The sequence below is a fragment of the Pipistrellus kuhlii genome, unplaced genomic scaffold (assembly GCF_014108245.1).
Source record: "Pipistrellus kuhlii isolate mPipKuh1 unplaced genomic scaffold, mPipKuh1.p scaffold_m20_p_1, whole genome shotgun sequence".
Lineage (NCBI taxonomy): Eukaryota > Metazoa > Chordata > Mammalia > Chiroptera > Vespertilionidae > Pipistrellus > Pipistrellus kuhlii.
The window spans coordinates 82,029,366-82,044,739 of NW_023425404.1; the positions used below are offsets into that span (position 1 = coordinate 82,029,366).

Genomic DNA, 15,374 nt, shown 5'->3' on the forward strand with positions numbered 1-15,374 from the left:
TGGAATTTGTCTTTCTCTGACTGGCTTATTTCACTTAGCATAATAATCTCCAGGTCTATCTATGCTGTTCCCAAAGGTAAGATTTCTTTCTTTTCCTTCCCTTTCCTTTTCTTCTCCTTCCCTTTCCTTTTCTTCTCCTTTCCTTTCCTTTTCTTCTCCGTTTCTTTTCTTTTCTTTTCTTTTCTTTTCTTTTTTCTTTTCTTTTCTTTTCTTTTCTTTTCTTTTCTTTTCTTTTCTTCTCTCTTCTCTTCTCTTCTCTCCTCTCCTCTCCTCTCCTCTCCCCTCCCCTCCTCTCCCTCCCCTCCTCTCCTCTCCCCTCCCCTCCCCTCCCCTCCCCTCCCCTCCCCTCCCCTCCCCTTCTCTTCTCCTTTCCTTTTCTTTCAATTTCCTTTTTTTTAAGAGCAGAGTAATATTCCATTATGTAAATGTGCCACAGCTTTTTAAAAAATGTGTTTTTTTGTTTTTTTTTACTATTTATTTATTATTTATTTATTTTAGAGAAAGAGGAAGGGAGAGAGATAGAAACATTGATTGGCTGCCTCTTCCTACACACCCCTACTGGAAATCAAGTTCCCAGCCTTGGCATGTGCCCTGACCTGGAATTGAGCGGGTGACCTCTTGGTTCATGGGTTGATGCTTAACCACTGAATAACACTGGCCAGGCAATAATTGCATTTTTAATCCACTCATCTGGTGATGGGCATTTGGGCTGTTTTCAGATTTTGGCTATTGTAAATAATGCTGTAATGAACATAAGAATGCATATGTTCTTTCAAATTAGTGTTTCAGTATTCTTAGGGTATATTCCCAGGAGTGAGATTGCTGGGTCAAAAAGGCAGTTTTGTTTTGATTTTTTTGTGGTAACTCTATGCTATTTTTCATAGTGGCTGCACCAGTCTGCATTCCCACTAACAGGTCACAAAGGTTCTCTTTTCTCCACATCCGGGCCAGCACTTATCGTTTGTGGATCTATTGATCACAGCCATTTTGGTAGGTGTGAGGTGATAGCTCATTGGAGTTTTAACTTGCATCTCCATGATGATTAGTGATGTTGAGAATTTTTTCCTATCGCCCATCTGTAAACATATCCTCTTTGGATAAGTGTCTATTCAGGTCCTTTGCCTGTTTTTTATTTGGATTGTTTGTCTTCCTGGTGTTGAATTGTGAAAATTCTTCATATATTTTGGCATTTAATTCCTTATTGGGTGTATCATTGGCAAATATAATCTCCCTAATTACATATTTTAAGTGCCAGTTGTTTTAATTAAAATATTTAACCAGCTGGCTGTATCTTTCATTTCTCTCCATTTTCATATTTCTAAATATTAGCCAAATATTTTAGTATCTGGGTCACACAGTCATTACAAACAAATGTAGGCCAAAATGGTTTATCCTTCTCAGTTGCCAGCCTAGTTCTCATTCTACCATGCTCTGATGTTCATTTTTTGGTTCTATTTCATCTAAACTCTGTTTACTTATTTTTGCAAAGTTCTCTGTTAGTTCTTTGTATATAATTGGTCTTATTGTGTCTTTTTCCCCCCTCCTGAATCAAGCAAGACAAGGCAACAGAGCAAATAATTGTGCTCTTGGCTGCTATGTTTTAGAATTGTTGCTATACAAAGGGTCACACATGTTAAATTATACACTGCTGTGCTAATTATTGTGTGAAACCTTATTTAAAATGCTTCTGAAATTGTGTTTTGGTGTAGAAACTGTAACATTTCTTAAAGACTCAACCTGAGTGTAATTTGTTATTGAGGGCCTTAGAATTCCTAAATACCCTGCAGAATTTTTAAATGTAAACCCATTCCTATCTTGTCATACTATTAGGTCTAGTAATAATTAATGTCGTTTTCTAATACTTTTTTAAGTCGAATTTATTTAAACAATACAACAAAATTTAATCAACAATATAGTTGCCGTTGTTTTCTACTACTTGTGCCCAATGCTCAGGAAGCATTTTAATCCCTCTGTTGTAAAATTCTTGTGATTTTGATGCAAAAATTTGGTCAATGCATTTTTGAGGCATTCTTCATTATTAAATTTTTTTTCGAAGAAGAAAGTTTTGCAAAGAATGAAACAAATGGTAATCGGAAGGGGCAATATCAGGAGAATATGCAGGTTGAGGGAGAACTTCCCATTCCAACTGGCGCAGTTTTTCAGCAGTGATTCTTGCAGTATGCGGTCGTGCGTTATCGTGGTGAAGAATTACGGCCTTCCGATTAATCAGCGCGGGTTCTTTTTCTCTTAAAGCTTGGGCTAACCTTTCCAATTGGGCACTATACACTGCACTTGTAATGGTTTGGTTAGATGGTAAAAGTTCATAATGAAGAATTCCTTTAAAATTCCACCAAACACACAACATCACTTTTTTCGCATGCAAGTCAGGTTTTGGCATGGGCTGCGGAGCCTCATTTTTGTCCAACCATTGAGGCCGCCTTTTCAAATTAACATACAGCACCCATTCTTCATCTCCGGTAACAATTTGCTCTAAAAACGGCAAACGGTTTTGACGAGAGAGGAGCGAACTGCAAATTGTGACTCTTTGATTACGGTTGTTGTCGGTCAACTCATGAGGAACCCATTTTCCAAACTTTTGGACTTTGCCAAGTGCACGAATTGATTGGAAATTGTTTTTTTGTGAACAATTTAAAGTTGTCGCAAGCTCTTGTTGGGTAATTTGAGGATTTTGCACCAAAAGAGCTTGAAGAGCTTCTTGATCAAAATTGGACACACAACCTCGACCACTCTTGTCATCTAACGAAAAATTTCCCTCACGAAATTTCTCAAACCAACGCTGGCATTTTCTGGCGCTAACTGCATCTTGACCAAGAGCACTACAGATGTTTTTTGCAGCCTCACTTGCTTTTCTTCCTAATTGGAACTCGTAAAGCATGCAGTGCCGAATATGCTCTTCATCCGCCATCTTCTTAGCCCTAGTTTTGCAACAAAAACCAAACCAAACACAAACTTTTTCAAGCAAAACTTGTTAATTGCACTTCACACGTTCTGTAGATACCACGTGTTTGAAGGTTATGTCAATACAAGTCAATGTCAAGCAAGATTTTAAACGAATGTTTAAAAACGACATTAATTATTACTAGACCCGATAGATGCTATAGCATTTTTCTTCAAGGAAAATGAGAAGTCCAAAGTGTTATGATACAAAGATTAGGGAAGGAAGAGGGAAAGAAGATAGAAGTAAATTGAATCATCAAACAATTTACCTTTACTTTTGAAGTACTATAAATGTCAAATTCTGTTTTAAAATACTTTTTTAAGGGGGTATGTAGTTTACTGGCAGCTTGTGTTAATACGGTTTTCCTTTTCTTAAAATTAAGAACTTTATACCTTTTGGAATTTTTAATATTTTTGCTAAATTTAGAATATATGATTTCATACAACTGTATCCTATTTTGAAAGCATAAAATGATAACATGTATACTTCTTGAAGGAAATTAATATGTATTCATTTAGAATTATTGGACATTTAATTAGTAAATTTTCCAGATGACCAGCATTTACCTTCTTGATTGCTAAAACATTTCATCTCAACCATTCTTGATTTAAAATATCTTAGAAAGCTTTATGTATTTTAATTACCTTGGATTATTGATGAATATTTGTTAATAGAGTGTCTTCAGGGCTACTGAGGTATGTCATAGAGCCATTTGTTCAGTAGCTATTTTTGCTTTGAGATTTTGTAAATAGTGATTCTACTTTTACTAGCTTACAGATAAGGGTATTGAATAAAGTAAGGAAACTAGTTTCTTACAGGTTTGAAGAGTATTAGTGAGGAAAGTACTGGGACTTTATGATGTTTACTTTTATTTTATTTAGTTTCTACCTTCTGCCCCAGGAGCCCACCTCCTTATGCCCTAGTCTAAAAAACAAACAAACAAAATAAAGTATGGTACTTGACAGTATTCCAGATAATTATATTGTAAGAAAGGTAAGTTTAGTTTTTGGAGCTAGACATACAGTGATGGGGATTATAACTGGATCATTCAATAACTCTGAAATCTTGGCAAGTTCACAACAACAAAACGGGTATGTAGTACCTATTTCCTAGGATTGTGAGGATTAAAAATAATGCATCTTAAATGGAGATATTTTAACATGTAGTTTTCTTTCGTTATGTTTTAAGGTAAGTGACCCACTTAATTTAGAAATGACATTTGCCTATTTTAGCATGATACCATAAGGATTAATCAGTCAATTATCTCTAATAATTTATTATTTCTAATAAATACAATAGTTTTGAAGATCACTTTTTCAGAAATAGATGGTATGACAAGATGTTGATTAATTTAATCATATGAATGAAATATGGTGGAAAATTTTTAAAGCCTAAAAAAATTTCAAATACAGATGCAAGAAAAATATTTTTAATGAAATGTGAAAAAATATTTTTTTAGCCAATAAGATTAAATTGTGTTGAAATGTTTTATCAATATCTCCAAGGAGTTTATAAGATAGTAAGTGCTATTTTTTATTGCAAAGGTAAATGGTAACTTCTATACCCATATACACAATCTTAAAAAATCTAGAGTTCCCTATGCCATTTTACATTTACTAGTGACATAGCAGTTATGTTCCCTATTGCAGTGAGCTTTACTAGTATTTACTGAAATATTGCACAGACACACAAGTAAATCGTGTATGTCTTGTTATGAAATTTTATAATTGTTCTTAACTTTGATGTTATCCATTTGCAGGTCAGATGATAGAATATATTTTATTTAATAAGTACACCAAATACACATATAGTGCTATTAGGTTTTAATGGTGCCAGAGGGGAAAAACAAAACAGCACAGCCTGTGTCTTTAAGGAGCTGTCTCACAGTAATATGAATATTTGATTGAGAAGATTAACACATACAGTATAATGGAATTCTACAAAAACTGCCTATTAAAAAACTTTCCAAAAAAGCCAGAGGGGTGTGGAGGTGGAATGGAGGCAGGGTATGAATTATAATAAAAGATACAATTTAAAATTGCCTTATGTTTAATAATGTAATGATATTAAACTTAAAGGTAAATTCACTCTAACAAAGCAAGGATTCTCATTCCCGAAGGAAATAAAGAAGCTTTGCTTGTTATTGAGATATATTCACAAGAATTTGATATTTTTATTTGTATTGGATATAGCAAAGCTTTATTGTTGTCTGTGTTATTGGATAAGCTGAAATTGTAAATATTTTGCATTGTAAACTGTATTAAAATACATTTGTATTTCCTACTAAATACAGGGAACATAATTATTAAACTGTAGATTATAATCCAGTAACAGGCATTTCATGTTTTAAATTGTTTTGCCTTTCTTCTCAGTAATGCCTTTAAGGTCTTTTGACGTATCAGAAAGAAAAAGTTGTAAGCTGTTTGGCTCCAGCAAAGGAAAGTTAATTAACCTGAAGATGTTTCCCTAGTGCCAAGTCTTTGCTCAGTTGCTCTCTATCTTTGCTATGGCAGGTTTACTCATCATCATCTACTCTAAGATCTCTAAGATCCCACTCAAACCCACCTTTGGCAGCTTCTATTGTCTACCATCTCCTTCATCCTGAATTAACAGGGAAGAATAAAAAGTTGCCAGAAAAAAAACATAGGCCTAACAGTTAAATGATCTAATATCTGTTTTGTTCCTCACAACCAGTTGATAAAAATAATTCTTTAGATTCTTGTCCCTGGGAAGAGTCAGACTGTCATAACATTCCACATTATGCATACCATTGCCAAAACATTTTTTCTGCGGACTGATCAGATTTTTGAGAAGGGGTGGAGGGGAGGTGGAAGTAGGGGTGATTGGTAGAGGTAGTGGGAGAAAATCGTCTTTTCCAGGATGTGTAATATGTACTGTGCAGTGTCTTATACTATCCTGAAATGCCTGTAGTGCTCCAGGTTTCTGCTTGCTTTTTACACTATTGTCTTTGACCTGAAATGCAGATTCTTTTTACCTATAAAAAAATCTTATTAGTTACTATCTATAAGGTCTAGCAAAGATCTTTTCCTTCTTGAGGTTTTGCCTATCAACCCTAATTTAAATCTCTTCTCTAAGCTCCAACTCATACTACTCATTGAGTTGAAATAAGACTTCTGTGATACTTGGAAGTGAGAGGTTATTTTCCCAATGAGATTCCAATAGAGTTTCATATCTTGAGCTTCTCCTTAGCAGAGAGTATGTAGCAAATACAGTGAGTGTGAAAATATTAGATAATTACATGATTTATTTTTATATAATTGCTTGGTACTCTCTACTCAAAGAAGGAATTACTGTGTAAACTTCTTTAACTGTTTATTGAACCCAGGGCTGCCCACTTCTGAGTTCCTAACTACTCTTGAGTACGTAGTTTGGTCATTGGAAAATAACTATTGGAGTTTGGGATGGGTTGTGTGAGTTTTGGAGAAGGAAGTAAATCTGTTATTGGACATTTAAAACCATTGCCTTTTCTGTTTTAAAGTGTTATGCTTCTTGTTATTGTATTAATAGGAGGCAACCAAATGATGTATCTCTCTCACATCGGCCTTTTTCTCTCTGTCTCTCTCTCTTCCCCCTTCTCTTCCCTCCCTTCTACTCTCTTTAAAAAACAATCATTCTCTCAAAATTAATGGAAAACATATCCTTGAGTGAGGATTAACAACATCAAAAAGCATTTTTTCTTAAGACATCTTGATTTTGATGCTGACTTGCTGTGTGACTTTGGACAAATAATGTCCTAGTAACTGGACCTGTTCTCTCACTTATAAAATGAGGTTTAGTACTAAATTATAAGACTCTTATAAATGGACTAGAGGCCCGGTGTCTGAAATTTGTTCACTTGTGGGGCGGGGGAGGGTCCTTCAGCCCGGCCTGCACCTGTCCCAGTCCGGGTGCCCTTGGGAGATGCTCCCTGGGGGAGCAGGTCTAAGCCATCAGTTGAATGTCCTTAGCACTGCTGTGGATATGGAAGAGGCTCCCTCCACTGCCACTGTGCTCTCCAGCTGTGAACCCAGCTCAGGATTTCTGGCTGAGTGATGCTCCCCCTATGGGAGCACACTGACCACCAGGGAGCAGCTCCTGCATTGAGCATCAGCCCCCTGGTGGTCAGTGTGCATCATAGTGACTGGTCATTCCTAATTGGTCGATTTGCATATTAGCCTTTTATGATATAGGATTCGTAGAATATATTTAAAATTATATGCAAACACAAAACACTTTGCCAAATCATTTGCTGCTCATCCTTGCTGGAATATGAAACTATTTTTGTTGTGTAGATGTATTACTGATAATTTTATTCATACAAAGAGATTGTCCTGTGCTTTTTGATTCATGATATTGTTAATCTGATAGTGACTTTTCAGGATTGTTTTTGTATTAAAACTTAAATTACTGCCATGATGATTAGAATCATTAGGATCAGTGACATGAACAATTTGGAATTGCTTCTCTTATACTGAAAATCTAATGAAAATATGCTTCTCTATAATTTCATTTGGCTAAGGAATTTATCTTTGATCTTTTGATGTTCTTACAGAGTGAGACATGAATATTTCCAAAGCCGCATTCTATATGCAATTAATTTTTGCTTTGTGGGTTTCATCAGGCTAAATAAAAATAAAATGGTGGTATATTTTCTGCTTTAAAAATGCTTCTTGATATAAAGTTTAAGGTCAGCCCAACATGTGACAGATATATTCAAACAATTAAGCTGCCCCAGCGTACTTTTTCTCTTGGAATTCTAACCATTCATATGTCTTTGTGATACATTCTCCTCCCCCGCCCACACATGCACACTCCATGTCAAGTTTTAGATTATAAACTCTGAGGAAGGTGTTTGACTTTTCCTTTGTATCTCATAACACCCAGGAAGGAACTCTCTTAGTTTCTGAATACTTTCAAAATGTTACTGAGATTGATTGTTTTGCATTCAAATTATTGAGGTCAGTGTGATTAATTCAAAGACAGTAGTTTTGTTAAGCTTTAGGCTTTGTTCTGAAGTCATCTTCTCTTGATTTAATCATAAGTTGATTATTACCTTATATTCTTTTTCATATAATACCTTGATATCAGGTTATTAATATGGGAAAGTCTGTCAGGGCATAGAAGCACATGTGGATAGAAGTGCATGTACACAAGTATTCCTGTGTATGTATGAGAGAGCGGGCACACAGAATATATGAAAATTTGGGGTATATCTTATGCTTAGCATTTTAATTTGAATCTTATATAACTATGTGCACTGAATATTGGAGCTATATTATAGTTGACATTCAGAAAGTTTTTAATCAGTGGTAAACCTGATAACTTAGGAAGATAAGGACATGTATTTCTTTCAAGGTTTCATTTTAGTTTTACTTTTTTCTGTGTTGCCAAAGATTTAAATTGTCAAGGATACATAATTATTGAAAAGGACTAACTTATAGCTGGGCAGAAATTATATTGAGGCTCCAAGGTATTTCTTAACGTTTTTGGGAAAAGTTGCTATGCGTAATACTTTAAAAGCATCAAAACAGAGATTGTAAAAGTCAACTATCATAAAGAATAATAGATGAAAGTCATATATAGTTGACAGACTACAAATATTATCTATCTAGCTATCTAGCTAGCTATCTAGCTATCTATCTATCTATCTATCTGGACCGGAACAGCGGAACGACCGATTGCTATGACATGTACTGTGGCAGCCAACTGGCCCAATGGGGGTCCCCAATCAGCATCCCCAACTGCCCACTGCCCCTCTACCCTGGCTGGCCTGGCCCCAATCAGCCCCCTTTGGGGTACTGGCTGGCTGGACCCCACCTGTGCATGAATTCATGCACTGGGCTTCTAGTAAATAATAATTAAGAGAAAAAACGCCTAAATTGGTGCAGAAAAGGGATTGAGCTGTTTTGCATTATAATTAGAAGTCTGTAATAATATATTTTGTCTCAATTCAAAAAATGATCTTTGCAGTCAGGGCATGTTTCTTCAGTGTAACCTTGAACTCTAATGGTATGTACTACTATAATTAATTGATGATGTAATAAATATTTTATGAATATGGATGATACTGTCAAAGTGTATTCAAATATTATTGTTAGTTTTAAGTTAATATTTGATAGAATTTAAATTTATGACTATAATTTATAATAGATACATCATTCTATAAATATCTTCTTTATCATGTGTTAATTTTGGTTACAGAATAATAGAGTCAGCTTCTTTTGAAAGCTTCAAAGTGTACTTGAAATTGTTCTCTGTAGATATTCGAATTTTAGAGAATTTTTGGTTTTACTTTATCCTAGTATTTCTTCTTAAACATAATATTATTACTTTTTTAAAATAGATAAATCAAAATCATTCACTTTGTTATGAGTTATCATGCACATTATCAGTTGGGGGATGTGGAAACAATTTAATAAAGCTTGGGTAATTTAGTTTCAGTCCAAATTCTCAACTGGCAATTGGCCGAAAACTCCTATCTGAAGAAGTGAGCATCCAAATGTCATTTTGTGATTTGTCTACTGTCTGCTTGAGATAGCAAGGCCCTATCAAGAAAAACAAATGGAGTGACTATCAAAGGAAAACCAATGGTAAGAGTTTTCACTTAAATTATAAAGTGTGTGTGTGTGTGTGTGTGTGTGTGTGTGTAAAGCATACCAATTTCTTATATTTGAATTAAGATTTTAGAACTTTAAAAATTTTAGAACTTTAAAAATTTAGAACATAATTAATGTCTGAGTTTATAGGTCAATGACTTAATAAAATGGTTTTATATGTAAGATATTTTATATGCTTAATGTTGATAAAAATAGTACTAAAAATGTGCCGAAACCGGTTTGGCTCAATGGATAGAGCGTCGGCTTGAGGACTGAAAGGTCCCAGGTTCGATTCCAGGCAAGGGCATGTACCTTGGTTGCGGGCATATCCCCAGTAGGGGGTGTGCAAGAGGCAGCTGATCGATGACTCTCTCTCATCGATGTTTCTAACTCTCTATCTCTCTCCCTTCCTCTCTGTACAAAATCAATAAAAAATATATTTAAAAAAATAGTACTAAAAATGTGAGAAATCAGTTATATAATTCATGTTTAGTATAAGAACTTCAATTCTTTGTAGTACTATTGTACTTATTTTTTTAAATAGCTATTATAGATATTGCTTGAGGAAAGTTTAACTTACAAAAATTATACCAATCTGAATTTATCTATTAGTTGCATAGATACTTTTACTTAAAGTAAATGTCATAAATTATGCAGCAGTCTGTTGATTTTGTTGTTGTTTTTTACTTCCATTATAAAATGATAGAGGGAAAAGAAAGTATATCACAGAGTAATAGCACTTAGTTTAATATTAACTTTTAAAAAAATTATTATTGATACAATACTTCTGTGGAAAATATTAAATTCTTAATTTATTCATTTTTACAGAGAGGAAGGGAGATGGATAGAGAGTTAGAAATATTGATGAGAAAGAATCATCGATCAGCTGCCTCCTGCACACTCCCTACTGGGTATGTGCCCGTAACAAAGGTACATGCCCTTGACCAGAATCAAATCTGGGATTCTTCAATCTGCAGGCCAATGCTTTATCCACTGAGCCAAACAGGTTAGGGCTAAATTCTCAAGATTAGATGTCTATTTACTCCAGGAATAATGGAATGGGTATTCATAATATAGCACAGGATCAAATTTTGTGGTAAAATCAGATAGCTCTCTCCTTCCTTACTCATTTGCACTGAGAAAATAATTCAAATTCAGCTAAATTTTTATATGTTTCAGATGACCTTAAACTTAATATTTTTGTTCTCATTGTATTTGGTTCTTACTTATCCCTTTATTTGGTGTCCTATCAGTTCCATTATTAGTGAACTTTAGACAGGAGTGGAAATAGCTTAAAGAATGAAATCTAAAATCAATGTTTATTAGAGCTTTTTCTAGTGTTTGCAGGGATATAGCAGCTCTGTGATAACTGGATAATGGGTGATGAAGATCAAATATAAGTAATAGATTGTGATTCTGTTGTCAAACATATAATTTTTTTTAAATATATTTTTTATTGATTTTTTTTACAGAGAGGAAGGGAGAGAGATAGAGAGTTCCAGAAACGTCAATGAGAGAGAAACATCGACCAGCCGCCTCCTGCACATCCCCCACTGGGGATGTGCCCGCAGCCAAGGTACATGCCCTTGACCGGAATCGAACCCGGGACCTCTCAGTCCGCAGACCGACGCTCTACCATTGAGCCAAACCGGCTTTGGCCAAACTTATAATTTTTGAGATTGACAGAGTTTGAATAATTTTTCTTGCTCAAAGATGTCTAAATGATGTTAATTCAATGTGACCATGCTCTTAACTGCTTTCTAGAGCCAAATAACACACACAATAGGAATAGCACATGTGACAAGTACCTAGCTAGCACAACATCTGTTATTATTTAAGCATTCAAATGTCGACAGAGAACTCAGTATTCTGTTTTGCATCATCTTTCCTTTAATTCATCTATCTAGTAATTCAAATTTTTGTAGATTGTTTGCTGTTTATGATTCATTCATCTAGCTACTGAGGTTAATATGGTGCAATTAACAACAGATATTTCTTAATTGCTTTTGTAACTTACAATGTAGATGTTAATTGTAGTAACAAATGTAAAATTGTTACTAGAACCAATTCTATGGAAAGGTATCTTATCTAATAAAGAGGGAACATGCTAATTGACCATCATGCTATCATAAAGATGGCGGCGCCCATAGCCAATAAGGAGGAAATATGCTGATTGACTGCTATACGCTCAAATTTGGTGGCACCCACAGCCACAAGATGATGCTGCCCAGTCCTCTCAGCCCTCCAGCCTCTCAGGGCCAGCCCAGGGTGCAGGCAAGCCTCAGATGTTGGCTGCCCAGCTGCCCAGGGCTGGCCCAAGGTGCAGGCAAGCATCAGATGATGGATGCCTTACCGCTCAGGTAACCAGGGCCGGCCAAGGCTTGTGCTGCCAACAGTGGCAGCAGCAGAGGTCTGATGGAGGCATGCCCTTCCCCTAATCACCAGGTCGCCTCCCACCCCTGAGGGCTTCCAGACTGTGAGAGGGGGCAGGCTGGGCTGAGGGATCCCATTACAGTGCATGAATTTTCATGCACTGGACCTCTAGTGTTACTATAAGTATAGAAGCATTGTGGTTGCTGTGTAAATAAAGCATAGGACCAACACATTTCTCAAAGTACATTGATAACATTTTTTTTTTTTTTACTTTAGTTAAATTTATACTTCTACTAAATTAATATCTTTGAGCAAGGCATGTTGAAAAACTAGATTCTAACCATGGAAGAAAAAAAATTATGCTACTATTCTATTTTCTTAGATGTCTTATAACAAAACCTTGTCAAAATAACATTCTTATGTGAGAATTTCACTTATGGGAGAGAATCTTATAGGATCCTTTTTAACATTTCAGGATTAAAGGCAATGAATGATAACCCTGATTTTTTCAACTTAATTTAAGTTAATTAAAGGATATCCTATCTAATAAAAGAGTAATATGCAAATTGACTGTACTTCCCCTACAAGCCGTACCCACCAGCCAATCAGGAGCAAGTATGTAAATTAACCCAATCAAGATGGCTGCGGCCACAGAGAGAGCACGAGGCTTGGGTTTCCTCAGCAATGGAGGAAGCCAAGTTTTCCACCTGCCTTCAGACTGCTTTGGCCTCTGCTGAAGGCTACAAAGTTTCAATTATAGAAGATAAATAAATCCCAACAAAAATAGCTGAGGCCAGGAAGCAAGCAGGGGGCTTGGCTCCACTCAAGGATACAAAGTTTCAATTATAGAAGATAAATAAACCCCAGATACCAGGGCCTCTGCTCAGATTGCCAGGCAGCATGGTTGGCCTACAAACCACCACAGGCCCCTCACCCAGGCTGTCCTACACCCTAAGAGAATCCCCACCTTGATCTGGGATACCCTTCAGGGCAAACAACCTGGCCCCCACCCATGCAGCAGAACTCTATCCTATCTAATCCTATCTGATAAAAGAATAATATGCAAATTAACCATCACTCCAACACACAACATGCCTGCCCCCATGTAGTAAAAAATAGCTGCCCCTATGTGGACACAAGATGGCCACCACAAGATGGCCAGCAGGGGAGGGCTGTTGGGAGAGACCAGGCCTGAAAGGGAAGGCAGTTGGGGTGGTCAAGCCTGCAGGGAAGGGCAGTTAGGGTTTACCAGGCCAGCAAAGGAGGGAAGTTGGGGGTGACTGAGCATGCAGGGAAGGGCAGTTGTGGGGAACCCAGGCCTGAAGGGGGGCAGTTGCGGGGGGACCCAGGCCTGCAGGGGAGTAAAGTTTGCAGTGACCAAGCCTGCAGGGGAGGGCAGTTAGTAGTGACCAGGGGAGCAGTTAAGCATCAATTAGGCTGTCAGGGGAGTGGTTAGGGATGATCAGGCTGGCAGGCAGAAGTTAGGGACAATCAGGAAGGCAGGCAGGCAAGCAGTTGGGAGTCAGCAGTCCTGGATTGTGATAGGGACGTCCTACTGCCCATTTAGGCCCGATTTTGCCTGGATCAGACCTAAACTACAGTTGGATATCCCTCAAGGGCTCCCAGATTGGAGAGGGTGCAGGCTGGGCTGTGAACCAGGAGATCACAGTTGGGATTCCCAGGCAGGGCACATGCCCAGGTTATGGGCTCAGTCCCCTGTAGGGGGCATGCAGGAGGCAGTTGATCAATGATTTTCTCTCTCATCATTGATGTTTCTCTCTTCTTCTCCCTTCCTCTCTGAAGTTGATTTAAAAAATACTTTAAAATAAACATGAAACTGCTACAGAAAAGTATTCTAGTTTCTGAAGTATCAAGAAATGTGAATATAAGCAGAACAAACTCATACTGCCTGTCTTTATATTCTTAATTATATAGATCATTACTTACCTTATTACCATTCTCAACTGTCTCAAGAGAGTCATATGTTACATTATCTTCCTTTATATATAGTTTGTATAAATATTTTTAAATTTGTAAATATAGTTTCATCTATACTTTTATTATATTCTTTAGTGTGATATCCTACAAAATTGCTTTAAGAGTTAAATAATTTTTGCCGGAAAACAATTTCAGGGTGAAATTATATTTGACATTTTCTTTGAACTATAATTTTATGGCTTACATATATACATATATATAATAATTTATATATTTGTAGGTTAATTATTATAAGTGCACCCTTAATTAATTGTTTTTTGGTGAAGTATTCGAATTAAGTCTAGGATTGGGTATTTTATAACCTGATGTGTTTATTTTTGTTTGTAAAATGGAATTGTTCCTTTTATTTTAATTTACTAATAATACTGTCATGGTAACCTGAAAGAATTATGCTATTATTCTACTTAGGCCTTATGAAGATTAGAACCATGGAAATAACAGTAAGACGTGAAGCAGAAAATCTAAAATCTAGATTCTACCCTGCCACTAATAAATGGAGGGATTGTAGATACATGGGCCTTCTAAAATTATGAAGCCATTTTAGCATCTCAATTTCCTCATTATATATGTGTTCATGTATATGTGCATATGTGTGCAAATATATACACACACATATGTATACATTTATCCCAAATTATTGCTCCAAATTGAAACAAAATGCTAAAAATTCATTTTTTAATGTGAAATTATACTATTAATAATTCTATTCTAAAAAGTATTTTGCATAATAACTCCCAAGTGAAAATAGTTATTGATTTTTATATACTATTTCATGACTTCTCAAATACCCCTATATAAATTATGTACTGTTCTTTAATTTCTAAGAGAAATAAGAATTTCTTTAGTTTGTTTAATTTCAAACTGATTTCCTTGTTATAAGATTAACGTTTTTTAATAAACATTTTCAGCAGGTACCAAGTTATTTTTTTATATCTTTGGACGAAGTTTTTATAAACTAGCTTCAAATAGCTACAGAAATCTTAGCAACTCTTTTGTTTGCAATACTATTGGGCATTTATAGTTCTGCAAACAGTGTCATGAGTTGTCAGATTAATTTACTAATACATTATAGATTATAGCTTTTTAAAAGAAAAATAAAACTAGCATAATATATGTAATTTCTCCCCCTTTCATGTGTCTCTTATTTGCTTTAACAAATGGTCTTCTTAAATTATTTGAACACCATTTATACTCCTACTAAAGAGGAGAGGCTTGATTGGGAGCTGCTGCTAATAAGCCAGTTATCCAACTCTGCATTCGTGTTATAGAGGTCTCTGCCATGATAGGTTTCAAGTCAAGTGAATTTTGGGTGGAAAATGTTATAAATATTATATACACACACACACAAACACACACACACACACACACACACACACACACACACACATATATATATATATATATATATATATATATATATATATATATATTCTCCATAAGAAGTTGGT

The 15,374-nt window shown here is 35.7% G+C and overlaps 1 protein-coding gene across 16 annotated transcripts in view; it reads left to right on the top strand.

Annotated features, from left to right (window-relative positions):
• ZEB1 (zinc finger E-box binding homeobox 1) overlaps positions 1–15,374 on the top strand; it is a 223,514-nt gene that overhangs the window by 36,780 nt on the left and 171,360 nt on the right. For 2 of the 16 annotated variants that reach the window (XM_036453670.2, XM_045586064.1), the window contains exon 2: positions 9,395–9,549. The exons of the other annotated variants lie outside the window; for them this stretch is intronic. The gene's annotated coding sequence lies outside the window, so the exon portion shown is untranslated. The remainder of the gene's footprint in view (positions 1–9,394; positions 9,550–15,374) is intronic. 16 annotated transcript variants of the gene reach the window in all.